At 43.3% G+C, this 19814-nt stretch overlaps 1 protein-coding gene and 1 non-coding gene across 2 annotated transcripts in view; both read left to right on the top strand.

Moving 5' to 3' along the window:
• The window catches only part of SLC2A13 (solute carrier family 2 member 13), a 481564-nt gene that overhangs the window by 195233 nt on the left and 266517 nt on the right, over positions 1-19814 (top strand). The gene's annotated exons all lie outside the window — the stretch shown is intronic.
• Positions 11949-12086, top strand: LOC119924430. Its single transcript, XR_005449144.1, has one exon. It is a non-coding gene; the product is annotated as a small nucleolar RNA SNORA7 (small nucleolar RNA).

The raw sequence follows: 19814 nt of genomic DNA, 5'->3' as shown, positions 1-19814 counted from the left end.
TAAATACGATTGATTGATTAAGGGGATCATATACCCTGGAATTGACTCCTCTATCCAGATTTTATCCCTTCTTTTTATTGAGCTTACATTTACACTCTCACCACCTCTTCCCCCTCTCTTCTCATTGCCTCCTGGCCCTCTTGTCCTCCGTTTTATGACTGCTAAATAATAATAATAATAATAATTTTGGTATTTATTAAGCACTAATTATGTGCCAAGCACTGTTCTAAGTGCTGGGGGAGATACAAGGTAATCAGGTTGTCCCATATGGGACTCCCAGTCTTAATCCCCATTTTCCAGTTGAGGTAACTGAGGCACAGAGAAGTTAAGTGACTTGCCCAAAGTCACACAGCTGGCAAGTGGCATAGCCAGTATTAGAACCCATGACCTCTGATTCCCAAGCCCGCAGTCTTTCCACTGAGCCACGCTGCTTCTCTCAGGCTGGGAGTTGATAAGGAAGCAGAGAGCAGAGATCATGCATATGATTGATTCTAAACTCTGGGAAGATCTAGAGGACATAGGTAGGAGGTTATGGGCAAAGAAAGTGTCTGCTAATTCTGCTGTATTGTACTCTCCCAAGTGCTTAGTACAGTGTTCTGCATATATTAAGCACTCAATAAATACAGTTGTTTGATTGATTTGGACCAGATTATATCTGCATCTTCTTATCCCATTGTACTTCTTCCCCCCAAGTCCAAGTGAATTTCATTTACTCTACCTCCTCTATGATATGAGCAGGTAATAAGTATTATGGCATTTTAAAGCATTATTATATGCCACACAGGTTTCACAATCTCTTAGACCCATTTTTTAGTCGAGGACACTGAGGCTCAATGAGTATCTTCCCAAATTGTGGGGTTTTTTCATGATTTTTTTTAAGCACTTACTTTGTGCCAAGCACTGTACTAAGTGCTGGGGTAGTAGTAATAATAATAATAATACTAACAATGATAATAATAATGTCATTTATTATTATTAAGCTTTTAGTATGTGCAAAGCACTGTTTTCAGCACTGGGGAGGTTACAAGGTGATCAGGTTATCTCATGGGGGGGCTCACAGTCTTAATCCCCATTTTACAGATGAGGTAACTGAGGCACAAGAGAAGTTAATTGACTTGCCCAAAGTCACACAGTTGACAATTGGTGGAGTCTGGATTTGAACACATTACCTCTGACTCCAAAGCCCGTGCTCTTTCCACTGGGCCACGTATACGCACTACTCAGGTTGGACACAGTCCATGCCCACATGGGGCTCACATTTTTATCCCCCATTTTACAGAGGAGGTAACTGAAGCCCAGAGAAATTGAGTGAATATGTGGCGGAACCGAGATTAGAACCGTCTAGACTGTAAGCTCGTTGTGGGCAGGGAATGTGTCTGTTTATGGTTGTATTGTACGCTCCCAAGTGCCTAGTACGGTTCTCTGCACACAGTAAACACTCGATAAATCCGATTGAATGATTGAACCTAGGTCCTCCGACTCCCAGGCTCATGCTTTTTCCACTAGGTCATGCTGATTCTCTTCTCCAAATTCACTCAGCAAACCAGGAAAGGAGCTGGGGAATGAGCCTGGGTCTCCTGACTCATCAATCAATCAGTGGTATTTATTGAGCCCTTACTTTGTACAGAGCACAGTACCAAGAGCTTGGTTATAAGCAGAATGGCATAGTGGAGAGTCAGAAAGTAATGGGTTCTAATCCCAGCCCCGCAACTTGTCTTTTGTGTGACCTTAGGCAGGTCACTTCCCTTCTCTAAGTCTAAGTGATCTCATCTGTAAAATGGGCAATAGGACTGTGAGCCCCATGTGGGACAGGTACTGTGTCCAACCTCATTAACTTGTATATACTCCAGTGCTTATAACAGTGCTTGACACATAGTAAGCGCTTAACAAATATTGTCTTATGCTGTCAAGATGTCTCCGACCCATAGCGATGCCATAGACACATCTCTCCTAGAACGACCCACCTCCATCTGCAGTTGTTCTGATATCCATAGAGTAGACGGGTAGTGTACTGGACACTCTCCAGGTGCGGCCCTGAGAGGGTATAATCATGCTCTATTAGCTTTTAAAAATTACTGTTCTGTGGCTCAGTGGGAAGAGCCCGGGCTTTGGAGTCAGAGGTCATGGGCTCGAATCCCGGCTCCACGACAAGTCTGCTGTGTGACCTTGGGCAAGTCACTTAACTTCTCTGAGCCTTAGTTACCTCATCTGTAAAAATGGGGATTAAGACTGTGAGCCCTACGTGGGACAACTTGATCACATTGTATCCCTCCCCGCGCTTAGAACAGTGCTTTGCATGTAGTAAGTGCTTATCAAATGCCATGATTATTATGATTATTATTATTATCATTATTATTATTATCATTACTATTATCGAGAAGCAGCAGCATGACATAGTGGATAGAGCACGGGCCTGAGAGTCAGAAGGTCATGGGTTCCAATCCCAGCTCCTCCACTTGCCTGCTGTGTGGTCGTGGGTACGTCATTTAACTTTTCTGTGCCTCAGTTATCTCATCTGTAAAGTGGGGATTGAGACTGTGAGCCCCACATGGGACAGGGATTGTGTCCAACCCAATTTGCTTGTATCCACCCCAGAGTTTAGTACAGTGCCTGGCCCATAGTAAGAGCTTAATAAATACCACAATTATTATTATTATTGTATTTAAGTGCTCACTGTATGTCAAGCACTGTTCTAAGCACTGGGGTAGATACAAGTCAATCAAGTTGGGCAGAGTTCCTGTCCCGCAGTCTAGGATGGAGAACTGGCTTTGAATCCCCATTTTGCACATGAGGACATTTAGGCACAGTATTTATTGAGTGCGCAGACATTGTACGAGGCACTTGGGAGAGGCTGATACAATGGAACTGATAGAACCATTCCCTGTCCACAAAAAGTTTAAGGGCCCTGTCAGAGAAGGCAGTTTACCAGATTTCTTTTTTAACCATATTTTTGTATATGTCCTTATATATGTCCTATTACCTTCCCTCCCATCATCACTTTCTACTAGCTTCTTAAAAATCATTATTATTAAGTTGTTCTTATTTTTTAGGTGCTTACTATGTGTCAAGCATTGCTTTAAGTGCAGGGGTAGGTTCAAATCAGGTGGAATGCAGTCCTTATGCCACATGGGGCTCACAGTTTAAGTAAAGAGAGAGAACAGGCATTGAATCCCCACTTAATAGATGAGAAAACGAGAAGATATTTGACTTCCCCAAGTCATACAACAGGCAACTGTCAGAGGCGGGATTAGAACCCCGATCTTCTGGCTCTCAGACCTCTGATGTTTCCTCTAGGTCACTCTGCTTCTCACTACCCTTAGCTTTCCAGTACGTCACTAGCTTTCTCACTGCCCCTTCTCTATCCTTATTTCCCTGCCCTTCCTACTCAACCTGTAAAGGAAAATGTAAGAACTAGAGGAAATTGCAAGAATAACTGTAGTATTATGAAGCTAAAAAAAAACCTTGTGTTGCAAACATGAACCTATTTCAGAATACTCTTCCAAATAAGTAAAATCTGAAAAATGTACTGCAACTGCATTTTCATGTTTATTATATAAAAATAAGCAGTGTTAGCTGCCACATGTATCTCCTAAGTAGCTTTAGATTAGCCTTGCTTTGCTTTTGATATAAGAGAATTTTATTGGATTTTGTTCAGTGATAAATTGGTCCAAGCATGGTAATGTATCATGGTTCTGCCTAAACAGAGAAAGAGTGTGGTCCTGAAGAAAATCACTCCCACAGGGAAAACACTTTGAAAAGAGTGCTGTATTTTAAATTGTAACTTGGAGTGAAAATTCTAAGCCCATTTTTCCGTTACCCATACAGCATTTGTAAATCACGGCAATGCCTATATAAAACCAAGGATCACACTGGATTAAATTATGGTAGCACCCTGGATTTACACCTAATTGAAATTGCTCTTTTTGAAAGTTTGTGTGCTCGATTTATTAACTGAGGGGGGAATAATAAATTGAATTTTTCTTTTAAGTGGTTTTAATAAATAATCACCATTTTTAGGAATATAACCCCATGCTAATTCTTAGGGCAGAGAATATTTCAGTTCTTCGTATTTTCCACTCATCTAAGAAGTGTCCTACTGTACATTTTTTTTTCTATTGACCCACATCACTCTTTGGAAACAAAATACATAGATATACTACTCCACCCTAACCCCCTCAACCTCTCACCTGCCTTTGATTCTGTTGACCACGCACTTTTCCTGGAAACATTGTCACACCTTGGCTACTGGTTCTCCTATTTCTCTGGCCCCTCATTCCCAGTCTGTTTCATAGGCTCCTTCTCTGCCTCCTACCCGCAAATATTGAGAGTCCCTGAAGGTTCAATTTTGAGTCCCCTTCTATTCTCCATCTACACCCACTCCCTTGGAGAATTCACTCACTCCCACGGCTTTAACTACCATGGATGATTCCCAAATCTACATTTCCAGCCCTGATCTCTCTCTCCTTCTCTGCAGTCTCATATTTTCACTTGCCTTCAGAACATCTCTCTTAAGATGTTCAGCTGACAACTCAAATTTTGACAACTCCAAAACAGAAGTCCTTATCTTTCCACTTAAAACCTATCCCCGACTGACTTTCCCACCACTTAGACAGCACTACCACCCTCCCTGTCTCACATGCCTGTAGCCTTGGCATTATCCTCAACTCACTTCTCTCAATCGACCCACATATTCAGTCCATCACAAAATCCTGTGCGTTCAACCTTCACAACGTCACTAAAATCCATCCTTTCCTCTCCATCCAAACTGCTAACATGTTAATCCCAGCACTTATCCTGTCCCACCTTGAGTACTGCATTAGCCTCCTTGCCAACCTCCCTGTTAAGTCTATACTGCACTCTTCTGCCTGGATCATTTTTCTACAGAACAGTTCATTCCATGTTTCTTCACTCCTCAAGAAACTCCAATGTTTGCCCATCCTTCTCCTCATCAAAGAGAAACTCCTTACCAAAGAGTTTAAGGCACTCAGTCACCTTGCACTCTCTTACCTCACCTCCCTGATTTCCTGCTACACTACAATCCACACACTTCACTCTTCTAATGCCAATTTACTCACTGTACCTCAAGCTCATATCTAATATCTCTATCTCTGGCACATGTTCAGCCTCTGTCCTGGAATGCCCTCCCTCTTCATATCCAACAGATGATCACTCTCCCCACCTTCAGAGTTATTTCCTCCAAGAGGCCTTCCCCAGCTAAGCCCTCATTTCCCCTACTCCATCTCCTTTTCTGTGTCACCCTTACACTAGGATTTGTAGTCTTTATTCACCCCTCCTTCAGCCCCGCAACACTTCTGCACGTTATATAATTCATTTTCATGTCTTTCTCCCTTGTAAGCTCTTCATTGGCAGGGAACCTGTCTACCAAATCTGTTGTATTGTTCCTCCCACGTGCCTAATACAGTGCTCTGTGTACTAGCACTTAATAAATATGATTGACTGACTGACTGACTGAGAAAGGCATGGTCCACAGTGTCAAAAACTGTTGAGAGGTCAAAGACGATTAGGATGGAGAGAACAGTTTTAAGGGGATGGGAGGAGTTAGATGGGAGTTCGATTATAGAAGATCAAGAACAGAGATGAAGGAAGGGAAATAGGGGCATTTGGTAGAAATATCCTATTTGTGGGGTTAAATGTCTGGAATGTCTGGAATGGTGTGGGTAGCGATCATGAAAGGACAGTAGGGGAAGAGAAATATTGTTTTGGCGTAGAGGAAAAGGCAGAGTTATAGCGGATGAGGGTGAAAGTGAGATGGAGAAGGTCAGTCTGGTGGTTTTCTGCCAAAAAAGTGCAGATGAGTGGAGGAGGGGCACTGTGGAGGTGATCCAAGCCTGGGAGTTGGTAACGTGAGACTGATGAAGAGACAGGGACACAGGAGAGTTGAGTTTGGAGGTAAAGACAGAGTTGAAGATGAGGATTTGTGCATCAAGAGAGAGGAGTGGATAAGAGCGACCAGTAATTGAAGTAGATGATAAATGTGGGTGACATGGACTTCATAGTGAGAGAGGAATGAGGGGATGGAATGATGCAGAAGAGGCACTGGGGGACAAGAAGCATTCTGAGTCCTCCCTCTTTTCCTGTGTTTCTGAGAGGGTACCTTGAAGCAAGTCTGACTTTATAGACAGCAATCCTCCTATTCAGGAAATTCGTCAAAGATTTACTGTTTTCTAGGTGGCTTATCACCTCTCTCAGGGTTGCATCTGGAGAGTTTCCAACACTCTACTACTCTTGACTATGGGAGGGAGAGTTAAGCAGGGGACCATAAATTCCATTCATAGCTTGGGCAGTGTCTAGTGAATGGAAGACAATCTAAGCTGGGCAGCAGCAGCATGGGAGAGAGAAGAGGGCAGAGACTCAAGTTTAATGTGCAGAAGGAGGTAATGGTAAACTACATCCGGATTTTTACCAAGAGTACTCTATGGATGCACTACCAGAACAATTGCAAATGGAGGCGGGGCGTTCTGGGAGATATGTGTCCCTGAGGTCACTGTGGGTTGGAAATGACTCGACAGCATATGACAAGACAGGTGGCTTAGCGAATCAACTATTCCCTTTCTCAAATGCGCTAAGGCGCAGTTTCAGCACTGCTAGTGAAGAGGAGGTGGGGCAGGGGAAATAGATAAGATTTATCAAAGTCCTATATGAGTTTTTTGTGGAGATTTGAAGGGCAGGAGAAAATATTTTATGCTCCCCTCCCACATTTTTTTTCAGTTTATTATCTGCACATTCCCCTCTGTCTCCCTGTGTCCTTATCCCAGCAAGGAAAAAAAGCTGCAGGTTTTTCCCAGCAGAAATATTCCCTGCTTCTCCTCTGACTTATTTGTGGTTTATCTGTTTGCCTTCCCCCATCTCTCCCCACTCTGGTCGGGCAAGGTAAAAAGCTGGTTTTTTTTTGTGGAGAAAATATTACTTTGTGTTCCCCTCCTATTTGTTGGCAGTTTATCATAAAACTTTCTCTAACACGCCCCACCTTGCTCCTAGCAAGGAAAAAGCTGTGGGTTTTTACAAGGAAACAAGGGAAAATAATATTTCCTACTTTTCCTTCCACTTGTTGGCAGTTTATTATTGAACTTCAGGAGATACTGAAACTCTGCCACGCTTGTCAGGGGAGATAAATACCTCTCTCCCTTCCACCCCAAACTCCAGCAATAGAGGAAAGGCTGAGATTTTCTCACCAATTAGAGCATGGCAAACACTCAGCAGGAAGATTTGTCCATCAATCAGATCCTGCCTGCATGAACCAGTAAGAGGAGGAGGTGGGAGGAGCGATTCATAAATTAATGTTTTAATTGGAAAAACACAAAAACAGAAGTTGTAGTATAGGTGGAAGTTTGGAAGTCATATCACATACATTTCTGGTATTTTCTTAGAGGAGCAGTGTGGTCTAGTGGAAAGACAAAGGCGTGGGAGTCTTGGATTCTAATGCCGGCTCCACCACTTGTCTGCTGTATGACCTTGGTTAAGTCACTTTAACTTTCTGCGCCTCAGTTCTCTCATCTTCAGATGGGGATTCAATAACTGTTCTCCCTTCTACTTAGACTGTGAGCCCCACTTGGGACTTGATTTTCTTGTACTTACTCCAGTACTTAGTTCTTGGCACAAAGTAGCACTTAATAAATATCATGTTTATTATTATCATTATTATTATTATCCCCAACTGAAGAAGTGCTAGGGGAGAAAGTGTCAGTCAATATCTATTGAGCTCTTACTGTATACAGAGCACCACAGTAAGCGCTTGGGAGAGTACAACATACCAGACACATTCCCTGCACACAGCGAACTTACAACCTTGGGCAGAGACAAAAATTAATATGAATAAATAAAGTTACAGTTAATTCATTCAGTTGTAGTTATTGAGTGCTTACTGTGTGCAGAGCACTGTACTAAGCACTTGGGAGAGTACATTATAACAATAAACAGACACATTACCTGCCCATAATGAGCTTACTGTCTAGATGGGGGGAGACAGGCATTAATATAAATAAATGAATTGCAGATATGTACTTAAGTTCTGTGGGGCTGGGAGGGGGAAGAACAAAGCAAATAGGTCAGGGTGACACAGAAAAGGGAGTGGAAGAAGAGGAAATGGGGAGCTTAGTCAGGGAAGGCCTCTTGGAGGAGATGTTCCTTCAATAAGGCTTTGGAAGGAGGGAAAATAATTGTCTGTCAGATTTGAGAAGGGAGGGCATTCCAGGCCAGAGTCCGGACATGGGCTAGAGGTTGGCGGTAAGAGAGGTGAGATCGAGGCCACAGTGAGAAGGTTAGCTTTAGAGGGGCAAAATGTGTGGGCTGTGTTGTAGTAGAATAGCTAAGTGAGGTAGGAGGGGGCAAAGCAGCATGGCTTAGTGGAAAGAGCACAGGCTTTGGAGTCAGAGGTCGTGGGTTCTAATCCCAACTCCGCCACTTCTCAGCTGTGTGACTTTGGGCAAGTCACTTAACTTCTCTGTGCTTCAGTTATCTCATCTGTAAAATGGGGATCAAGACTGTGAGCCCTAAATGGGACAACCTGATAATCTTGTATCTATCCCAGCTCTTAGAAACTGCTTTGCACATAGTAAGCGCTTAATAAATGCCATCATCATCATCAAGGTGATTGCGTGCTTTAAAGCCAATGGTTAGGAGTTTTTGTTTGACACAGAGGTGGATGGGCAACCGCTGGAGATTTTGAGGAGTGGGGTGACATGTCCTGCCCTGATCCGGGCAGCAGAATGAGGTATGGGCTGGAGTGGGGAGAGACAGGAGGATGGGAGGTTAGCAAGGGAGCTGATGCAGTAATCCAGGCAGGATGAGTGATTGCATAAGTGTGGTAGCAGCTTGGAGAGGAAAGGGTGGATTTTAGTGATGACGTGAAGGTGGTACTGACAGGATTTAGTGATGGATTGAATATGTGGGTTGAAAGAGAGAAAGTAGTCAAGGATAACGTCGAGGTTACAAACTTGTGAGACAGGAAGGATGGTGTTGCCATTTAGAGTGATGGGAAAATCAGGGGGAGGACAGGGTTAGGTGGAAAGATAAGGAGATTTGTTTTGGACATGTTAAGCTTGAGGTGATGGAAGGACATTCAAGTAGAGATGTCTTGAAGGCAAGAGGAAATGAGAGACTAGAGAGAGAGAGAGAGAGATCAGGGCTGGAGATGTAGATTTGGGTATCCAAATAGAGGTGGTTGAAGTCATGGGAGTGAATGAGTTCTACACTGTACCTTAAGGGACCCCCACAGTTAGGGGGTGGGAGGAAGAGGATGAGCCTGCAAAGGAAACTGAGAATATATGGCCAGAAAGATAAGAGGAGAAAAAGGAGAGGACAGAGTCAGTGAAGCCAAGGTTGGATAGCATTTCTAGGAGAAGGGGGTGGGCCACGATGCTGAAGGTAATACAAATATGTGCATAAGTGCTGTGGGCCTGGGAGGGGGGATGAATAAAAGAAGCAAGTCAGGGCGCCACAGAAGGGAGTGGAAGAAAAGGAAAGGAGGGCTTAGTCAGGGAAGGCCTCTTGGAGGAGATGTGCTTCATAAGGCTTTGCAAGGAAGGGTAATTGCCAGATTTGAAGAGGGAGGGCATTCCAGGCCAGAGGCAGGATGTGGGCGAGAGTTTGGCGGCGAGATCAAGGAGTCAATTGGAGTCAGCCAGAATTTGATGATGGTGATGGAGAGGAGGCGCAGTACCTGGGTCAGGTTCAAATTGGGTTGAAAATGAAGGGGAGTTTGACCAAGATAGACACCCGCTAAGCACTCACACAGCTTCCTCTTCTTCTACCACTGCTGCAGTTTCTTCCATCACGGGCATCGTGCCAGTCTCCCCACTGCTGCCAACCGACTGTACTACCATGGACTGGAAATTTTCAGATCACAATGAACAATCAACGGTATTTATAGAGTGCTTACTATGTGCAGAGCACTGTACTGTGCAGTTTAGAAATTACAGTACAATGGAATTAACATTCATTCATTCAGTGGTATTTATCGAGCACTTAGTGTGCAAAGCACTGTACTAAGTGCTTGGGAAAGTACAACAACAGACACATTCCATGCCCACAATGAGCTCACAGTCTAGGGGGAGAGTCAGGTCTTAATATACATAAATAAATAATAAACAGATTACAGATATATTCATAAGTTCCGTGAGCCTGCGAGGGAGGGTGAATGAAGTGAGCAAGTCAGGACAACACAGAAGGGAGTGGTAGAAGAGGAGAGGAAGGCTTAGGCAGAGAAGGCTTCTTGGAGGAGATATGCCTTCAATAATGCTTTGAAGTAGGGGAGAGCAGTTATCTCTAGAGAAGCAGTATGGCTCAGTGGAAAGAGCACGGGCTTTGGAGTCAGAGGTCATGGGTTCAAATCCTGGCTCTGCCAATTGTCAGCTGTGTGACTTTGGGCAAGCCACTTAACTTCTCTGTGCCTCAGTTACCTCATCTGTAAAATGGGGATGAAGACTGTGAGCCCCCCGTGGGGCAACCTGATCAGCTTGTAACCTCCCCAGCACTTAGAACAGTGCTTTGCACATCGTAAGCGCTTAATAAATGCCATCATTATTATTATCATTATTATTCATCCTTTCATTCAATCATATTTATTGAGCACTTACTGTGTGCAGAGCACTGTACTAAGTGCTTTGGAAGTACAAGTTGGCGACATATTATTATTATTATTATTATTATTATTATTATTATTATTATTATCTGTCTGATATGAGGAGGGAGGGCATTCCAGGCCACAGGCAGGATATGCGTGAGAGGTTGGCGGCGAGATAGAAGAGATCAAGGTTACTACTAGAGGAACAAAGTGTGCAGGCTGAGTTGTAGTAGGAGAGTCGTGAGGTGAGGTAGGAGGGGGCAAAGTGATTGAGTGCTTTAAAGCCAATGGTGAAGATTTTTTTGTTTGATATGGAGGTGGATGAGCAACCACTGGAGCTTTTTGAGGAGTGAGAAAAATTGTTCTGAATGTTTTTGAAGGAAAATGATACAGGCATTACGGTGGAGTAGGGACTGGAGTGGGGAGAGATAGGGGACAAGGAGGTCAGCAAGGAGGCTGATACAGTAATCAAGGTGGGTTGAGATAAGTGCTTGCATTAAAGTGGTAGCAGTTTGAATGGAGAGGAAATGGTGGATTTTGGTGATGTTGTGAAGGTACAACTGATAGGGTCTAGTGATGGCTTGAATATAAGGGTGGAACTAGAGAGAGGACTCATGAATAATGCCAAGGTTATGGGCTCGTGTGACAGGAAAGATAGTGGTGTTGTCACAGTGATAATAATAATTATGGTATTTGTTAAGCACTTACTATGACAGGCACTGTACTAAGCTCTGGGAAAGTGATTGGAAGGACAGGGTTTGGGTGGGAAGATAAGAAGTTCAGCTTTAGCCATGTTTGAGGTGATGGGAGGACATCCAATAGAAATATCCTGAAGGCAGGAGGAAATGCAAGACTGCATAGAGGGTGAGAAATCTGGGCTGGGGGTGGAGATTTGGGTATCATCCACATAGAGTTGGTAGTTGAAGCCATGGGAGCAAATGAGTTCTCCAAGGGAGTGGGTGTAAATGGAGAATAGAAGGGGAACCCAGAACTGAACTTTGAGGGACCCCTACAGTTAGGGAGTGGGGGGCAGAGGAGGAACCCTTGAACGAGTCTAAGAATGAGAATCCAGGGAGATAGAGGAGAACCATTATTCCTTCAGTCATATTTATTGATTCAATCATATTTATTGAGTGCTTACTGTGTGCAGAGCACTGTACTAAGTGCTTGGGAAGTATAAATCGGTAACATATAGAGATGGTCCCTGCCCAGCAATGGGCTCACAGTCTAGAAGAGTGTGAGGGCATTAGAGGACAGTGTCAATGAAGTCGAGGTTGGGTAATGTTTCCAGGAAATGTGTGTGGCCTACAGTGTCGAAGGCAGCTGAGGGGTAGAGGAGGATTAGGTTGGAGTAGAAGCCATTGGGCCCCTCTCAGGATCGCACCTGGAGAGTTTCTAATATTCTACCAATCTTGGCTATGAGAGGGAGAGTCAACCAGAGGCCTCCCCATTCCATTCCTAGCTTGGGCACTGGCTAATGAGTGGAAGGCAATCTGCTACAAGTCAAAACTCCCTGTACTGGGCAGCAGCGGCATGGGAGAAAATTGAGGGCAGAGACTTGTTTACTGTGCGGAAGGAGGCAATGGTAAACCACTTCTGTATTTTTACCAAGAAAACTCTGTGGATACACTACCAGAATGATTGCAGATGGAAGTGCGGCATTCCGGGAGAGATGTGTCTATGGCGTCGCTATGGGTCGGATATGACTCGACACCATAAGACAACAACAACAAGAGGCCATCGGATTTGGCAAGAAGGAGATCATGGGTGGTTTTCCATGCCCCTAACTACCTCACAGTCTCAAGGGGAAGACAGACATTAATATGAATAAATCAGTAATTTAGAATATAGAATTCACAGATATGCGCATAAGTGCTGTGGGGTTGAGGGTGGATCGAATAAAAAGTGTCCAAAGTGCATAGAGGATGCAGAAGTGAGAACCAGCCGGGGGGGAAAGGGCTTAATAGCTTTCCAGGTAAGAAATTTCCAGGAAATGGCCTGGGAAGCTATTATTTCAACAGTAGTGGTATGAGCTGATGCGGAGGAGGAAAGGACACTGAACAGCCTCCACTTTTTCCTCTTCCTTTCTGCTGAACCACACTGCTGCTGGAATTATTACATGCTCTTCCATCACTCTGGCCCAAGGATTTTGGGCAAGCCTGAGTGGTAAGCCTGAAAATGCATGTCCAACCTGTGAAATGAGGGATAGAGCTCCCTTACCTTTGGATTCCGATCTTTGATCTTCCTCTCCGTCAACCCATAGCTGGCCTTTTCTATTTGTTGTGCATACTTTATACAGGGAAACATTTGGCTTCTGACTTCCATTTTGAATGGTGGAAGGGCAAAATGGAATGAAAGGCAATATAAAAAATGGATTAATCATGGGCTGGGGATGTGTCTGCCAACTTTGTTGTATAGTATCAATTGATTGATCAGTTGTATTTGTTGAGCGCTTACTATGTGCAGAGCACTATAGTAAGTGCTTGGGAGAGAGCGTCTGTCTTGCTGCCAACCCCTAGCCCACATCCTGCTTCTGTCCTGGAATGCTCTCCCTCCTCAAATCTGATGGACAATTACTCTCACTCCCTTTCTTTGTGAGCCCACTGTTGGGTAGGGACTGTCTCTATATGTTGCCAACTTGTACTTCCCAAGCGCTTAGTACAGTGCTCTGCACACAGTAAGCGCTCGATAAATACGATTGATTGATTCAAAGCCTTACTGAAGACACATCTCCTTGTAGAGGCCTACCCAGACTAAGCCCCATTTCTCCTCATCTCCCACTCCCTTCTGCATCACCCTGACTTGCTCCCTTTGCTCTTCTCCCCTCCCAGCCCCTCAACACTTACGTGCATATCTGCAACAATATTTATTTGTTTTGATGTTTGTCTCCCTGCCTCTAATAATAATGATAATGGCATTTGTTAAATGCTTACTATGTGCCAGGCACTGTACTAAGTGCTGGGGTAGATACAGGCAAATTAGGTTGGACACAGTCCCTGTCCACGTAGAGCTTACAGTCTCAACCCCCATTTTACAGGTGAGGTGACCAAGGCACAGAGAAGTGAAGTGACTTACCCAAGGTCACGCAGCAGACAAGTGGCAGAGGCAGGATTAGAACTCACGACTTTCTGACTCCCGGACCGGTGCTCTGTCGGCCACGCCACATGTTGTGGGCAGGGAATGTGACTGATTATTGTTGTATTGTACTTTCCCAAGCGCTTAGTACAGTGCTCTGCACACAGCGCTCAATAAATTCGATTGAATGAATGAATGAACAGTATAACAGAATTAGCAGATATGCTGCACACAATAAGCACTCAATAAATACAATTGATTGATTGATTCATTAGCCCCTCAGGTCCCTGTCAGGGTGGGCTATTTATTCGGCTTATTTCTTGAGGTCATCTGAAACCCTGTGTCTTTTTCCTCAGTTGTGTTACAGACACTCTGAAGTGGAAACAATTCATGTTTGTGAAAGGCCTCATCTTTTTTCCCAGTCAGACTGGAGAATTATATAATTCAGAACAAATGTTTTCAACAGTGCCAACACGCTCCATATAAAAATATCACAATAAAGGAAAACTAAAATTTTGGCTCACTTCTAACAAGGGAAGTTGATGTCTCACAAACGTGCTTTTGATTGAGTTAGGGAATTGTGTCAAACCCAGATACAAACAGCAGAATGTGAAGGAGGGAAAAGAAGAAAATGAGACTTTGGACTTGCTTATTTTTTAGGCCTTATGCTGTATTTAGTAAGGATTATATGATTATGCTGAACAGCTTTTGAATATGAGAAAAACCTAGTTAGAGAACAAGCTAGTGACAGTTATTGTGCGTCAGCTAGAAGATGAGGTAATAATCACATCTAGTTCAGAGAATAGATGAACAGAGAAGGTGGAAGTAAAAATGGCAGTCTGATTTTAGTTAATCTGCTTCTTTAGCCACCCAACAGATAGGATAAACAGTACGTAAGTACTGGGAATTTAATTTTGGAAATACAAATTTTATATAAGCAAAGATTAAAAAAAGAACCAATCATTCTGATTTTCTTGCTAATCCTGATGAATATCATTTAGATAGCTCTGCCAATTATTTGCTCTGTGATCTTGGGCAAGTTACTTAATTTCTCTGTGCCTCAGATTCCTCAGTTATAAAATAGGGATTAAATACTTGCTTTCCCTCCAACTTAGACTGTGAGCCCCATGTGGGACAGGGATGGTGTCCACCCTATTTGATTTGTAAGCTGCCTCAGTGCTTAGAACAGTGTTTGACACATAGTAAGCACTTAACAAATAATATTAACAAAAGAGGAAGCAGACAAGTGATATAAGCAGTTAATACTTTAAAAATAATTTTATTGTGGTTTAATACAGGAGATTTTCAAGTTATTTGGTCTTTGACCAGATTCTAGCATACCTTGAGTTGCTTGAGTTGAAGTTTTAGGTTGAATAATAATAATAATAATAATAATAATAATAATAATTTTGTTATTTGTTAATTGCTTGTATGTGTCAAGCATTGTACTAAAACACTGGAGAATCTGTCATCATCATCATTCAGTTTTTGATGGGCCCTATCGGATGAAAAACACATGCTATGTGCTTGGGAGAGTACAAGAGAAGGAAGACAAACGATAACAGTTCTTCAAGATCTAACAGTAGCATTTGTGAGTAGTGAAAGCAAGAGGAAGATCAAAGATTTAGCAAGAAGGAGTACAAATTCATTCATTCGTTCAATCATACTTATTGAGCGCTTACTGTGTGCAGAGCACTGTACTAAGTGCTTAGAAAGTACAATTCAGCAACAGAGACAATCCCTGCCCAAAATGGGCTCAAAATCTAGAAGGGGGGAGACAGACATCAAAACAAGTAAACAGGCATCGATAGCGTCAGTATAAATTAATAGAATTAGAGATATATGTACACACCAGAACAAGTAAAACAGACATTAATATGCAAATGCATCAAGAAGAAATCAATGAGAAAATAATTGAATATTATTATCATCATTAATGGTATTTGTTAAGGACTTACAATGTGTCAAGCACTGATCTAAGCACTGGGGTAGATACAAGTTAATATTACAACCAAATATGAAAATAAAAGTATACAAGTGTACAGCGTTTCTGAGGACAAAAATGAAATGAATAATTGCTAAAGTGTGGTGGTGGATTGATGTCACTCGGTTGTCTTGGAAGTAATCAGGGAAAACATCCTGGAGGAGGAGTGCTGAGAAGATTGGACAAGCTTTATTCAGACAGGGCTTGTCAGGGATGGATTTGCATAGTGGGGGAACAGCAAGAGTGAGGGGTAGGAGAGAGTTGAGAGTGAGGTTCAATTAGAAGGTAAAGCTAGGAGAAGCAAAAGGGGAGATGGGAAGGAGTGAGGCTGAGGAAGTCTCGAAGCCACATGTGAGAAGATTTTATGTGGTGTGGAAGGAATTCAGTAGCTATTGGAGTGGTTTGAGAAGAGAAAGATGTGTGCTGAGATCATTTCAAGAAAATGATCCTTGTACCACCTTGTAGCATTCAATCTAAACTTCCGATTAGATGCCACTGACTGGACTGGATTAATGCGAGGGTAGAAGTATAAGAATGGCAGAAGGGGTTCTGGGATGGAGGCTTGGTATCTCAGCCCCCCATCCATCAGGCAGGGAACATAGATCCCGAGGAGGAAAGGCAGGGGATAGGGAGGTTGGATTGGTCATGGACTTGGTATCCAAGCAGCTGGATGAACACTGAAGGCCAGGCTACACCAAACCGTGCTGGAGACACACCACAGAATGTAATTGCACTCAATCCTATTCATTGAGCACGAGAAGCAGCGTGGCTTAGTGGAAAGAGCACAGGCTTAGGAGTCAGAGGATGTGGGTTCTGATTCTGGCTCCCCCAGTTGTCTCTGCTGTGTAACTTTGGGCAAGCCACTTAATTTCTCTATGCCTCAGTTACCTCATCTGTAAAGTGGGAATTAAAGCTGTGAGCCCCCTGTGGGACAACCTGATTAGCTTGTATCTACCTCAGTGCTTAGAACAGTGCTTGGCACATAGTAAGCGCTTAACAAATACCATTATTATTTTTTTAACCCTGGCTCCACCACATGTCTGTTGTGGGACCTTGGGTAAGTCACTTCTGTCAATCAATCAGTCATATTTATTGAGCACTTACTATGTGCAGAGCACTGTACTAAGCACTTGGGAAGTACAAATTGGCAACATATAGAGACAGTCCCTACCCAACATTGGGCTCACAGTCTAAAAGGGGGAGACAGAGAAAAAAAAAACCAAACATACTAACAAAAGGCTCACTTTTTTGAGCCTCAGTTACCTCATCTTTAAAATGAGGATTAAGACTGTGAGCCCCATATGGGACAGGGACTGTGTCCAACCTGATAAGCCTGTATCTACCCAGTGCATAGAACAGTGCTTGGCACATAGTGAGCACTTAACAAATACCATCATTCTTATTATTATTAAATGCATGGTAGAGTACAATAGAACAGAGTTGATAGACAAGTTCCCTGCCCACAAGGAGCGTACAATCTAAAGGATACCTAACCACATTCCCTCAAAGCCATCTCAGTCAGCAGCGTGTACTTCCCAAACCTCTTCCCACCCCCCGGTGGAGTCCCCCTCCTTCTCCTGCCTCTGAGAGGCACCTCCTGCCTCAGTGTCCCTGACTCCGAGCTCTCCAGGGCTTGCTCTCAGACAGAGGGTGGGTGCTACAGTGTGCCTACATGTCTGTGGTTGCCATTCTGCACCAACAGTATGCATTATTACCCTTCCAGGTTGGTGAAGTCTGGTGCCATCACAGTGATCTTGAACAGCCCTTCCAGCCCTTGGTTTTTTTTTTTTTTTGAATTGGTATTTGTTAAATGCTTGCTATTGCCAGGCACTGTACTAAGCACTGGGGTATATAGAAGGTAATCTGGTTGGACACAGTCCATATTCCACGTGGGGCTCCCAGTCTTAATCCCCATTTTCCAGATGAGGTAACTGAGGCACAGAGAAGTTAAGTGGTATTTGTTAAGCTCTGTGTTCCAGGCATACTAAGCACTGGGGTAGATACAAGCTAATCAGGTTGGACACAGTCCATGTCCCATATGGGGCTCACAATCTCAATCCCCATTTTACAGATGAGTTGAGTGAGGCACAGAGAAGTGAAGTGACTTGCCCTAGGTCCCACAGCAGACAAGTGGTGGAGTCAGAATTAGAACCCAGGTCCTTCGGACTCCCAGGCCTGTACTCTATCCACTAGGTAACACTGCTTCTTATATATATATATATATTTTTTTTTTTTACCAGAGAAATGTCCTGTGGGGTTCCAGTTTTCTTTCACTGGTGCCTCTACCCAAATTCTCTGTGGCCTCATGGCTGCCTGTAACACCACTGGTTATTCTCATTTGAATGAGGAGATAGATGGGAGATGCTCCCAGATTCCCAAGAATGAATAATAATAATAATAATAATCATTATTATTATTATTGTGGTATTTTCTAAGTACTTACTATGTGCCTTGCACTCTACAGTACTGGCATGATTAAAATCAGGTGGAACACAGTCTGTGTCCCACGTGGGGCCCACAGTCTAAATAAGAAGGAAAACAGGCATTGAAACTCCAGATGAGGAACTTGAGGAGCAGAGAAGTTGTGTTACTTTTCCAAGGTCACATAGCAGGCAAATGATAGATCCAGGATTAAAACCCAAATCCTTTAACTCCCAGGCCTAAGCTCTTTCCATTAGGCCACGGGACCTCCTAGCTATCTTCAAATATATCCCTTGAACTAAATCAAATGAACTTTTCATGCCCCAATAGAATGGTTAACAGGATTACATCCTGTATGTCATAGCACTCAAAAATATGAACAATTAGTATCGAAGCAATGACTACATGAGTAAGCTAGGTGGAGGTATGCTATCAAGAGCTGAAGATGGTAAATGAGAAGAAATTAAAGATGATGAGGAGCAATTTACTTGCCTCTGACTCAGAAGTATTTCATGGGTTTGATATATATAGATTTAGTGTGTTGAATTGATTACATGTAGCTCCTTTGAAGATGACTCCCCTTTGAAGATGATGCTTGAAAGACAGAGAAACTAAGGGCAGGGATCATGTCTACCAACTTTCTCCACTCTTCCCTTGACATCAACTCTGCACTTGGCTGTTTACCCCTTAATCACTTTGATACTCTCCCCCCAGCCCCAGCGTTGCTGTTGTCTTACGCTGTTGAGTCGTGTCCGACCCCTCTCCATCCCCCCATCTTACCTCCTTCCCTTCCCCACAGCACCTGTATATATGTATATATGGTTGTACATATTTATTACTCTATTTATTTATTTATTTATTTTACTTGTACATATCTATCCTATTTATTTTATTTTGTTGGTATGTGTGGTTTTGTTCTCTGTCTCCCCCTTTTAGACTGTGAGCCCACTGTTGGGTAGGGACTGTCTCTGTGTGTTGCCAATTTGTACTTCCCAAGCGCTTAGTACAGTGCTCTGCACATAGTAAGCGCTCAATAAATACGATTGATGATGATGACCCATAGCGACGCCTAGACATATCTCTCCCAGAACACCCCACTTCCATCTGCAGTCGTTCTGGTAGTGTATCCATAGAGTTTTCTTGGTAAAACTAAGGAAGTTGTTTACCATTGCCTCCTTCTGCACAGTCTCTGCCCTTGTCTCTGTCCCAAGCTGCTCCTGCTCATCACAGGTGACCTGTAGCAGGTTGCCTTCTACTCGCCAGCCACTGGCCAAGCTAGGAATGGAATGGATAGGCCTCTTTTTGACTCTCCCTCTTGTAGTCATGACTGGTAGAGTACTGGAAACTCTCCAGCTGTGACCAAAAGGAAAGCCTCAGAGTACCTATGTAAATATTCTTATGCTCTTGTACCTCCCATCCATTCTCTATTTTAATGTCTGTCTCCCTCTAGACTGTAAGTTCCCTATGAGCAGGGATCACATTTACCAACTCAGCCAGTCTTTCCCAAGCCTTCAGTATTTGCTCTGCACACAGTAAGTGCTCAGTAAATACCATTGATTGGCTGATTTATTGATCTCTTGTGTTGTAATCTCTCATGTGAAGAAACAGCATAGCCTAGTGGCAAGAGCACAGGCATGGGAGTCCGAGGATGTGGGTTCTAATCCCTGCTCAGCAGCTTGTCTGCTGTGTGACCTTGGACAAGTCACTTAACTTCTCTGTGTTTCATTTCCCTCATCTGTAAAATGGGGATTA

This window comes from Tachyglossus aculeatus, chromosome 2, assembly GCF_015852505.1.
Source record: "Tachyglossus aculeatus isolate mTacAcu1 chromosome 2, mTacAcu1.pri, whole genome shotgun sequence".
In the NCBI taxonomy this organism is placed as follows: domain Eukaryota; kingdom Metazoa; phylum Chordata; class Mammalia; order Monotremata; family Tachyglossidae; genus Tachyglossus; species Tachyglossus aculeatus.
Note: the sequence above shows the minus strand (reverse complement) of the source record. Positions and strands in the feature narration are given on the sequence as shown.